Below are 12,632 nucleotides of genomic sequence, written 5' to 3'. Positions count from 1 at the left end.
TGAAGTAGTTTAATTATGTGCTCTGCGCGAGGTATCGGTATCTCATGTTTCCATGCATCTCGGATTACGTTCGCCGTGTGGGTATCCGGTGCGTTGTTTATATTTATTTTTTCAATTTCGACACGAGGTAATTGTAGGTCGACCTTTTTGTCGTTTGTATTTATGATACTTATTGGGCACGTGTGATTTTCGGGTTCTACTAGGCAGCTTCCTAAGAATACTCCCGGTGCCATCTTCTCGGAGTTGATGACTCCTAGGGTGTTTACACTCGCTGTGACTTGCACTATCGTCTTGCTCCGTGGCTGCAGAGTGACTCGGCGGTACGGGTACAGTTTGAATTTGGTGTCGCCTAATCTTACTGTTTTAGTCCCGTAGTTGCATGTGACATTATTTTTTCTTGTAAAATCAGCTCTTAGTATGCCCTCATATTCTATTGGGGCATCGTCTCGTATGACGTACATCGGATGCTTGATTTTTTTGTCGTGCATTACCACATTCACGGACGTTCTTCCTAGTGTCATAATAGAATGCCCGGTTATTCCGGTCAATTTGATGTGTTCATCACGGATTTTGGTTTGTCCCTTTAGTGTTTTTAATTTTATTAATGACACGGTTGAGCCGGTGTCAAACAGGAACTCAATCTTGCCCCGCTCTGCTTCGCGTACGGGCAGTGTAATCATGTCGAGGCCAGTGTCGCTGCCCCGTGCATGCTTCACGTGTGTCACACGATACGCATCAGCTGTGCGCGAAGAGCTTGCGTCATCGCTCGAGCTCTCGTCGCTGCTCGCTGTCTCGGCATGCTTAATCATATTTATTTCCTTGCTCGCTCGCTTGCCGTTTTCTATCCTTTTCATAGTTTTAGGCTTTTCGCTCCGGCGGTCATTGTCTTTTTTCTTGGGTCGACCGTGAAGGGACCAACACTCTTTTCGGGTGTGGCCTGCCTTTTTGCAATAGTCACAGTATAGTTCCACTGTGTTTACGCGAGGCCGTCCCTCCGGTCGCGGTAACTCGAACCGGTTAGCGTATCGGCTGCTGCGGCATTCTCGCCCGTCATGCCCATTCTTGCCGCACTTTCCGCATCGCAGAATATTTCGTGCGTACTTGGGGACGGTGCGAGGGTCTTCCTTCCGATTTCGGTTAGGTTCCCTTACTTTTTCTTCGGCACTGGCGCCGGATATCGCGTTCTGCAGCATTCTGTATCGCTGGGCGCGTACCAGGAGTTTGATGTCTTTATGCAAACCGATCTGGTAGTTATACAGGGCCTGTTCCTTAATATTTTCCAGGATGGCTCGCTGTTGTTCGATAGTGTGGTTTTTGCCCTCCTCCATGGACTCATATAGTTCCATGGCGAGCAGGTCCACTCGCCGTCCGAATTCCTGCGCGCTTTCCGCGGGTTTCTGCTTGAGCGAGTTAAACTCTTGTTGCAGATGTGCGGTGCTCCGTTTGGAAAGGTACTCATTTTCGAGCTCTCTTTTCAATTGTTCGAAGCTGTATACATCGCGCGTGTAGAAGTCCATCATTGCCTTACCTTTAAATTTCGTGCATAGGATGGCTTCTAGCAGGGTATGTTCGTCGGCTGGGTGTATGTTTTTCATCGCGTATGTACCGGCGCTAATAAATTCGCGGACGCGGTTTCGCTGTGTGCCGTCGATGTCCGGTATCATATTTCGCGCTTCTTTCATACTTAAAAAATTTACTGTCGATCCGCGCTGATTTCTAATGTCGTTATTCGATCGTCCGTACGACAAATCTAAGGCGTGATCGTGAAAATTTTGGGGTCTCAGGGGTGCTTCCGTCCTTCTCTGATAACCCGGATCTCTTCTACTTAGACCTAATTGGAATTTCAGGTCGCGTAGTTCATGCATAACATCATGCAATAACATTGTTTCTCGTGGCGGGAGGTTCGGATTTATCCTCTGTGCCGGTCGTTCTTCTGCATGGTCATTTTCCTCATGCAGAGAATTATGAAGTCGTAATATTTCTGCTTCGACTTCATTTCGTGGTATATTTCCGGACGCTTCGGCGGGAGAGTGAGCCATTGTCGTGGGACTGGATGTCAGTCGATTGTCGGTCCGATTTCGTCCGTTTAAGTCACGCGTCGTATTAGGTTCGGCGCTTATCAAACTAAACTCACGTGCGTCCGCTGTGGTTCCCCGTTCGGTGACGACGTGTGTTCCGCGGTCGCCTATAACACATAGCGCGTGTTGCGTCGCGTCTCGTATATCGTGTAACGCGGTTTCCGCTATGCCTACTGCCTCGTGTTCTGGAGATTCTATTATTTCTCCCGAGGGCTGCTGGTCTTCGTTTCGCGGGCTGTCTCCGTTTTGGGACATTAATTATTTGGTTGAATTATTCGAGACAGTGTGCAGCTCGCATGCTGTATGTCTCGCGGTCGTCTCCCGAGTATTATCGGTGGAGTCGGATTACGCACGGCTAAGCGTCTTATCGCGGTCGCGTGTGTACGTGCTAGAGCGTTGTACTCGAATCAAAGTTTTATTCGCTGATACTGTATTATTGATTGGCGCGTATATAAAATAAAATCTTTTTTTTTTTTTTTGACAGGCGTTTTCTTTTGCGGTTAAACTTCGCGTTGCCTCGTTTTTTCGCGCGGTGTCAATTTTCTGCTGAATTATTATTTCTCGATCGCGTTGCCCTTCGCACGGGACATTACAGTGGGTGCGCAAATATTTGTTACAATTCTGACTTACATTAGTAGAACGGCGCGCATGGCGGTTGTCGTAGGTCAGCTCGCTGGATGGACTGGCGCGTACGGCGTTGTAGTAGGATGTGTTGCTTTTCCTCGTAGTCTACAGTTGTCTAGTCGTCGCCCCTTGTTGTGGTCCACCTCTCGTTGGCTAGTCGGCCGTTCCGTCCCCCGGCAGGGAAGCTCGTTCTTCAAGGACACTTAGCACCGTGTAGTGACGCGTTGGCACAGATCTTTGCACTCGCGCACTGAATAACACGATGATGCTGTCTCAGCTCGTTTTACTGTCGGCTGGTCTTCTTATCGCAGGATTGTGCTTCCTTCGAGTTTTTGGATTTGCTGGTCCTTTGTTAGTTTCAGCTTCTTCTATCCGTTTTTTTCTATGTCTTTTGTCCTTGACGGCTTCTTGTATCCCACCGCTGCCACCAATTTTGTTGTGAGCGTTTGCTCGTTTTGGGAATTCTTTCCCGTCGGTAGTTGGGATCGTTCTGCCTGAAGGGTTGGGACCCAAAGGGTGAAGGTTCGGCTCGGTGTATAAAAGAAAAGAAGACGCTTCTTACGTGCTTGTTCGTTGTCTTTATTTCTGTTTCTTGCGCTTACAATCAGCTGTGATGGTGTTAGGTATCACTCGCGATAAGGTGTATAGTACGCGACGCGGCTCGGACGTTGTTATGTTTCTCTCCGCTCGGTCACGGCGTGGTCGCGTTTATATATTATAATATCTGGCGCAATTTCGGGGGCCAGTGACCGGGCGTCGGTAGCTTCCGCGAGGCTAAGCGTTTCGACATCGGAACGCGGTAACCTTGCGGTTTGATTTTGCAGCGTAGGACCTATTTTTAGGGCGATACGAACTGCTTCCGAACGCGCTGTTGTAATCTCACGGAAGTTACTCGGGACTTCCGTGAGCGCGGCGGATTCTTGTGCGTCTTTCGAAAGAGGTGCTTCTTGCAACGTCTTTCGAAAGATGCGTGTCGCAATTTTAATAAATATAGTTGTAATCGGCTTACAACAGATGACTAAAAGACGTCTGATATTAGACATCTTTAGGGCTACGACAGACTAGCGCTATTTTGCGATGCACGATGCGCGATATCCAATAAGAGCTGTTTTATCGAAAAAGCAGAGCTCTCATTGGATATCGCATTATCGCGCTGGTCTGCCGGAGCCTTTAGTCGTCTCAGCGATAGTGAAAATACGGCCATTTGAAATGGCGTGACATCTCACTTCTTATAAAAATGAATTTTTCGCTCGATAAGTGAACTCTTCATGCGATTGAACGAATCACTTTTCTTGTAGTGAATCGTTCACTCAAATTAAAATGAGGAAAAATCATAAAAATATTGTGTGGCAGCCCTCTTCCACATAGGACAGGACAAGAAGCTATACATTTTTGCTTATCTTAACCACGCTGCGGGTCTTTATATAGCCAATCGGCTGCACTTTGCTCCCGAGAAAATTAAGCCGCCTATCGACGGCGCCGCGCACTAATTAGCGGGCAAATCCGCACGTGGTGTGTTGCTTTCGCCAACTAGACGAGCAAAAAGATATCTTTTAGTCCACTTTTTGCTTTGCCGAAAAGACAACTATAAAAAGTCGACGAAAAGACGTCTTTTCTAAGTTGTCTTTTCGACAATACTATAAAAAAATGTCTTATAGTCATCTTTTAGTCTTACCTAAAAGACAACTTAAAAAAGACGTCTTTTCGTCGTCTTTTAGGATTTTGTGCTGTCTGGGTACTTTTCCAAAATTAAAAATGGGGGATTCAAGATAGCAGATAAGAAAGTAATAACGGAAAACTTGAAAAATCGTGAAATCACGCCTTTCACCGAGGGGGTAACCACTAGCTAAAATGTTGTCCCACGGATTACATAATTTTATTTGATTTCATCCCATACAGCACAAAAGCTTGCAGCAACATTGCTGAAAGGTTGCAACATTGCATATTGCGATGTAATGTTTCAGAGATATTGCAAAGACATTATTTTACAATATTACTTCAGCAATGATGCAGCAACATTTTAAAATATTATTAAAATAGTGAAAATAGATAAAATTAATATTCAATACAGTTTGAATAAATATATTACAGTAACTTTTCAAAAATAATGTAAAAGTGATCGTTCTATATTATTTAAAATTTTTCATCTATAGAGATACATGCATTCTGGAGTAGTTTTAATTTGTGTGTAAAATTATTATTATGTAGATTTGTGTATAACAGAGTACAAGGTTATTCAAAATTATTTTAAATAACTGTATTTTTTAATTTAACAAATACAGAGTGATTATAGTGACATCAACCAAACGATCATCCGATCAATTCATTCAGTTTTAAATAACTATATTTTGAATTTAACAGCAGAGTGATTACGTCAACCAAAAGATAAGTTTTGTAAGTTTTGTCTCTCTCATCTTATAATGTACTTATATAAGATAAAAGACAAACCTTGCAAAGTTTATCTTTTGGTTGAAGTTTCACTAATCACTCTGTATTTGTTAAATTCAAAATAGTTATTTAAAATCAGATGAGTTATTTTAAATAATCTTTTTCTGAATAATATTGCATACATATTTTACTGCAATATTGCTACAATATTACGTAACAATATTTCTAAAAGCGGACATTTTACCATTGCTGCAATCTTGCAGCAACCTTGCAGCAACATTTCACAACGTTTATGCAATATTGCAATCTTGCGTTGAAATGTTGCCACAATGTTGCTGCAATCTTTCTGTGCTGTATGGGATACGATTTTATATGATTACAAATAATTGCATCGGATTAAAAATGATTTCATTTGGATTACATGCAAATAAACTTTTTTTAGCACATTTAAATCTTATTTTTTTAATAAAAAAGACATGAGTAGGCACATTAAAACATTTATACATTTTCGCTCCGGAGGGGAAAACTAAAAATTTTAATTTGAGTGAACGATTCACTACAAGAAAAGTGATTCGTTCAATCGCATGAAGAGTTCATTTATCGAGCGAAAAATTCATTTTTATAAGAAGTGAGATGTCACGCCATTTCAAATGGCCGTATTTTCACTATCGCTGAGACGACTAAAGACTCCGGCAGACCAACGCGATAATGCGATATCCAATGAGAGCTCTGTTTTTTCGATAAAACAGCTCTTATTGAATATCGCCCGTCGTGCATCGCAAAATAGCGCTAGTCTGCCGTAACCCTAAAGATGTCTAATTATAATAAAACAGACGTCTTTTAGTCATCGGCTATAAGATGACTTTTTGTGGGACATAAGTCGTCTTTTAGTCACCTTTTCGTCGACTATAAGCTCTACCCAATAAACATTCGGATGACTTTTGGAGGACTTGTAAGTTATCTTTTTTAAGAGCTCTTTAAGATGTTCATAAAGTTGTCAATTTGACATCTTTTTGCCGTCTTGCATGCAAAACTTAACTTTTTAATCACATTTGAAAGATGACTTTTTTGACGTATTGAAAAGTGATCTTTAAAAACAACTTTTGTAAGTTGTCTTCAAGTTGTCCAATTACAGAACTTTAAGACATCAATTAGAGAACTTTGCTCACTCGAGTGAGTTTTCCGAACGCACCCAATAAACATTCGGATGACTTTTGGAGGACTTCTAAGTTATCTTTTTTAAGAGCTCTTTAAGATGTCCATAAAGTTGTCAATTTGACATCTTTTTGACGTCTTGCATGCAAAACTTAACTTTTTAATCACATTTGAAAGATGACTTTTTTGACGTATTGAAAAGTGATCTTTAAAGACAACTTTTGTAAGTTGTCTTCAAGTTGTCCAATTACAGAACTTTAAGACATCAATTAGAGAACTTTGCTCACTCGAGTGAGTTTTTCGAACGCAGCTCGAGAGAGGGTACTGTACAACATAACCTAGAAAAAATAAGATATAAAACTGCAGTCATCGAGTATTTAGTATCGACAGTCATCGTGTATATACGTGAGATATTAATTTAATAATAATTATGTTGGAAAGGAAAGGTGTCGAAGACTGCATGAAAAAACATATCAAAAGGATTAGTAAGTATAATTGTTTAATATTTGCTCTAATTAATGTATGATACGTATCGTATATATTATATTTTTAATGTAATTTTAATAAATATTTTGTGCATGAATTTTTATTAATATTTTGATACGTACATAATTATCTGTTTAATAAATTATTTATTAACACGTGCATTATTATCTGAGGTAAATGTAATTACGTATTTATTTACGTATTCTAACCTGTACACTATACAATTTTGTGTTTATATATATAATGTATATTAAATTACATATTAGTTCATAATTACACATTTTTATATTTTAATTTTTTAAATAATTTATTAAACATTTTTTGTAACTTTTACTATAATTATAATTTACAGTTGAGTATACATGTATGTCAGTGCTTGAGCCTACTTGCCCTTTTCGAGCCGATTCTCGAACGCACCGCCTCCTATGCTCCCACTACCGCGCGCGGCCTTGACGGCTGAGCCGCCGATCTCGCCCGTACGCTGTGTCTCAGGAGTAGCTCTGTATAAGAAATAGTGCCCTGCACCACAAAATTCATTAAAATTACTTTAAGTAAATAATTTTTGTTTTTATAAACAAAAAAGTACTAACTTTTTTATTACTAATTTATTTTATGTAGTATAACAATATGTAAAAACATAATATGTAAATTAGAATTTTGACAATAGTTTTCCACATCACCCGTGAGATACTATTATTGATGCGTTTTTTTTTAAGTGGTTTCCCCAGTAGGCCTAATTCACTAAAAGATGAAATATAATATACAGCTTGGCAGGAAAACAAAATTTTATATATTGTAAGATATATAAAAACGACAGAAAAATTAGAAAAATGCCAAGCTATACACGGAGTCCCAGAGCATACTGGTCACTGTTCATAAAAAGGTAGATGGGATTGAGATGAACATAAAAGTTCAATATTGTTGTGGGTTTGGTCTGCTAATAATCGAGATATAAATTTTTTTAATTATGCGAATGAGAGCGCGCCTTGCGCGCCGAAAGAAGGGCTCGAGCCGCTCGAGCCATAGCACGGCCTACTGTTTCAAGCATTGGCTGCCGGCGGCGGCGGGGGAAAGAAGGAGAAGCGTGGCGTCGTCGCCGTTCCCACGTCTCGCCGCACCGCGCCTAAGCTCGCGTCGATGGCTGCTACGCACACTCACGATTATATGACGAGATTATGAATTATTAATAAAAATAGGACAAATTCAAATCGTAATAAATTTCTGTAAATAAGAAAGTTGAAAGAGAGAAATCGATGGAAACGTATGGAACCTGCAAATAATATAATATTTGCCGCAAATTCTCTCATCGTTTTTTATGGAACATTAAATTAACGAAGATTTATCACGATTGATTCTTTATACATTCTCCTTTCGTAACCATCTTATTAGAAAATTACGAAATGCACGAAATACTATCCCTAATATGCACTCTTTGTAAAATAACACGATAGAAAAATATTCACGTTTGATCTAACGACTTCAGGATAAATTATTCGATGCGACTTCTACGGTAATTATAGGTAATTAGAGATCAATGTTATGTCAAGTATCGTTAGTATGGTTAACTACAAAGGATTTTCTCTTGTATATGATAGAGAACTTCGAGTTTCTTCTATCGTTAATACATTATGAGTCACTGAAAATCTGTCGTAATTCATAATGCAATTAAAGGTAGAAGAAACTCTGAATTCTTTTATTCATTATTTAATTTTTTATTTACTCTTGATTCGTATGTAAAATTGAACTTTGTACTTTTATACTTTGTAATTTAGCAGGAATATCTTTCCCTCTAAAGTATTTACAGAAACACGATAAACATCATTTTCAACAACAGTTCCAATCAATATTATTAGAGTTTCATTAAATGTCATAAAATTTTTTTAACAAGATTACTATTTTTTAAAATTTGAACATTAAACACGATACGACACTCAGAAAGAAAGTATTGTGCTAATTATTTATCGCAGTTTTAGTGATAATTTTTGATAATTTTTTTTTCGATCGTGTGTAACACTGAAAATATAAAGAAATGATAATTGTTAAAACTTTATTCAAATTACACATAATGAAAGTAGAATAATACAAACTAAAGATGTTGTTAAACGTGGTAATATTTATTGTATTTGTGTACTACGTAGTGCTTGAGAGGGAAAGAGGAAGAGAGAGAGAGAGAGAGAGAGAGAGAGAGAGAGAGAGAGAGAGAGAGAGAGAGAGAGAGGGAGAGAGAGGTGTCATACTAAAATGCGCGAAATATAGTATGTATGTTACACTCTCTGTTATAACACAGAAAAATATTCCCTCTTGATGTAACGATTTCACGATAGCTTAGGCGCGATGCTACGATAGTTATGCTTAAAAATTAATGTTCAATATCATGTATTGTTAACACAACGAAGGATTTTCTTTTATAACCATAGAAAACTTACAGTTTCTTCTACCTTTAATTGCATTATTAATTACGACAGATTTTCAGTGACTTATAATGTATTAACGATAGAAGAAATTCGAAATTCTCTATCATATACAAGAGAAAATCATTTCTAGTTAACCATACTAACGATACTTGACATGACATTGATCTCTAATTACCTATAATTACCGTAGAAGTTGCATCGAATAATTTATCCTGAAGTCGTTAGATCAAACGTGAATATTTTTCTATTGTGTTATTTTACAAAGAGTGCATATTAGGGATAGTATTTCGTGCATTTCGTAATTTTCTAATAAGATGGTTACGAAAGGAGAATGTATAAAGAATCAATCGTGATAAATCTTCGTTAATTTAATATTCCATAAACAACGATGAGAGAATTTGATGCGGCAAATATTATATTATTTGCAGGTTTCATACGTTTCCATCGCTTTCTCTCTTTCGACTTTTTTATTTACAAAAGTTTATCACGATTTAAATTTGTCCTATTTTTATTAATAATTTATAATCTCGTCATGTAATCGCGAGTGTGCGTAGCAGCCATCGACGCGAGCTTAGGTGCGGTGCGGCGAGACGTGGGAACGGCGACGACGCCACGCTTCTCCTTTTTTCCCCCGCCGCCGCCGGCAGCCAATGCTTGAAACAGTAGGCCGTGCTATGGCTCGAGCGGCTCGAGCCCTTCCTTCGGCGCGCAAGGCGCGCTCTCATTCGCATAATTTAAAAAATTTATATCTCGATTATTAGCAGACCAAACCCACAACAATATTGAACTTTTATGTTCATCTCGATCCCATCTACCTTTTTATGAACAGTGACCAGTATGCTCTGGGACTCCCTGTATATTATATTTCATCTTTTAGTGGATTAGGCCTACTGAGAAAACCACTTTAAAAAAAGCATCAATAATAATAACTCACGGGTAATGTAAAAATTAAACTATTGTCAAAATTCTAATTTATATATTATGTTTTTACATATTGTTATACTACATATAAAATAAATTAGAAATAAAAAAGTTAGTACTTTTTTGTTTATAAAAACAAAAATTATTTACTTAGAGTAATTTTAATGAATTCTGTGGTGCAGGGCACCATTTCTTATATAGAGCTGCTCCTGAGACAAAGCGCACGGGCGAGATCGGCGGCTCGGCCGTCAAGGCCGAGCGCGGTAGTAGGGGCATAGGAGGCAGCGCGTTCGGGAATCGGCTCGAAAAGGGCAACTACCCAATAAACAAAAAGTTGTCTTAAAGCGCTCATTAAGTTAACTTTTATATGATAAAAGATGTCTTTCGGGATATCTAAAAGATATCTTTTAGTATTACTAAAAGATGTCCAATGTCCATCCAAAAAGTCGTCTTTTAGACATCCAAAAAGTTGTCTTTTAGACATCTTAAAGAGCACTTTATAACCTCTTATGGAAGTTATCTAAAAGTCAACATTAGGAGAACTAAAAAGATATCTTTAGGTTGCCTGATATAGGGTTATGATTATAATCATAACAGATTACATACGCAGTAATAATAATAAGTTAGAATAAATACTTTTTTTCTTTAAAAGAATTAAAATATTATTTAAATACATCTCTTTTAAAGAAAAAATGTATTTATTCTAACTTATTATTATTGCATATGTAATCTGTTACGATTATAATCATATATATTTATATGATTATAATCGTAATTATAAATATATATGCATGGTAATAAATTTCATAGGATGGTAAATTTTTATTTAACAAAATTGATTATTTTTTATTATTACAAACCAAATTTTATTACAAGTTTATATAAACATAGTTTATATCTCTTACAAGTTTATATATATATAAATATATTAATTAAAATAAAATATTATTTTTGTATATATAAAACAAAATATCAAAAATTCAAAAATATTAAAAATAAAGTAACAAAATAAATATAAAATTATATATAACATTAAATATGATTACTTCATTAATATTGAGTATATCCAGATTCACAATTGTTCATTAAAAGCAGCTATAATATTATAGCAATTGAAAATGACTGGTTCTTATTGATAAATAAGTAATTATTTATAAATAAGTAATAAAGGTATACCTTTGAAGGTATAATCCAATAAATCACCTTCAATTGCTATTTATAGCAGTTCAGTGAGCGGTTACACTTTTGCACGTATATTCAATATTTACTATGTCTACACATTACAAAAACATCACATTTAGAAAATTATAAGCGTATTAAACAAAATAATTTTGTCAAGAATATCACATTTAAAACAGTAAATATTTTAATAAAAAATAACTTTTCATTGTTGGGTCATACTGTTCATTCCTGAGCTTAATTTATACGATCACCATACTTTTGCAGCCAAAGTTGTATTCGTTTTCTCACTATTTCATCCGTAGTAGAAAACTTTTGCGTGATATAAGCTAAAAAGAAATAATATAAATTAATGTAAATTTATGATGTACACACGCGCGTGTACAAAATTATATACACATTAGGGCAAATATTAAACAATTATACTTATTAATCTTTTTGATATGTTTTTTCATGCAGTTTTCGACACCTTTTCTTTTCAACATAATTATTATTAAATTAATATCCCACGTATATACAATAACTGTCGATACTTAACACTCAATGACTGCAATTTTATATCTAATTTTATATCTTATTTTTTCTAGGTTATGTTGTGCAGTACCCTCTCTCGAGCTGCGTTCGAAAAACTCACTCGAGTTAGCAAAGTTCTCTAATTGATGTCTTAAAGTTCTGTAATTGGACAACTTGAAGACAACTTACAAAAGATGTCTTTAAATATCACTTCTCAATACGTCAAAAAAGTCATCTTTCAAAGGTGATTAAAAAGTTAAGTTTTGCATGCAAGACGTCAAAAAGATGTCAAATTGACAACTTTATAGACATCTTAAAGAGCTCTTAAAAAAGATAACTTACAAGTCCTCCAAAAGTCATCTGAATGTTTATTGGGTAGGCTCAAGCACTGATGTATGTGAAAAATTAGTAAATCCTCTTCACAACAAATAAAATCACAATTTGTAATGAGTTATTTATTTAAAATATTTAAATGTATTAAATTTTATTTAGAAATTTTAATTATGTTGCGTTTTAGGAAGCAAAAATGATTACCGTTGGAGGCGATAATTTCGACAAAGCTATAAAAAAAATGATGTCAGTGATTATGACCGATGAGTTAGCAGGTCAATGTACTTGGAGTATTAAAAAATCTAACAAAACCAAGATTTCAAATTATAATTTTCCAAACATAATAAGTGGTAAGTTACCTTTAATTTTAAAAAAATTTTTTAACCCTAGAATGGCTTACCGCAGTAATTTTGTTGTGCAACGCAAATTTGAAAAGAAGTAATTTTTACGATTTTTTCTAATTTTATTTTATTTAAATTATTTTTTCACATGTTTAAATAATAATTAATATTATTGCCGATTATACCATCGTCTTCGCCATAAA

At 36.3% G+C, this 12,632-nt stretch overlaps 1 protein-coding gene and 2 long non-coding RNA genes across 3 annotated transcripts in view; 1 reads left to right on the top strand and 2 right to left on the bottom strand.

Moving 5' to 3' along the window:
- LOC105833193 (histone-lysine N-methyltransferase, H3 lysine-79 specific) overlaps positions 1-12,632 on the bottom strand; it is a 224,232-nt gene that overhangs the window by 205,110 nt on the left and 6,490 nt on the right. The gene's annotated exons all lie outside the window — the stretch shown is intronic.
- On the top strand, positions 6,000-12,330 carry LOC118647228. Its single transcript, XR_004964530.1, has 3 exons — positions 6,000-6,042; positions 6,687-6,730; positions 12,276-12,330. It is a non-coding gene; the product is annotated as an uncharacterized LOC118647228 (long non-coding RNA).
- On the bottom strand, positions 11,300-12,258 carry LOC118647229. Its single transcript, XR_004964531.1, has 2 exons — positions 11,672-12,258; positions 11,300-11,574 (listed from the first exon to the last, which is right to left on the bottom strand). It is a non-coding gene; the product is annotated as an uncharacterized LOC118647229 (long non-coding RNA).

Source organism: Monomorium pharaonis, chromosome 9, assembly GCF_013373865.1.
Source record: "Monomorium pharaonis isolate MP-MQ-018 chromosome 9, ASM1337386v2, whole genome shotgun sequence".
In the NCBI taxonomy this organism is placed as follows: domain Eukaryota; kingdom Metazoa; phylum Arthropoda; class Insecta; order Hymenoptera; family Formicidae; genus Monomorium; species Monomorium pharaonis.
Note: the sequence above shows the minus strand (reverse complement) of the source record. Positions and strands in the feature narration are given on the sequence as shown.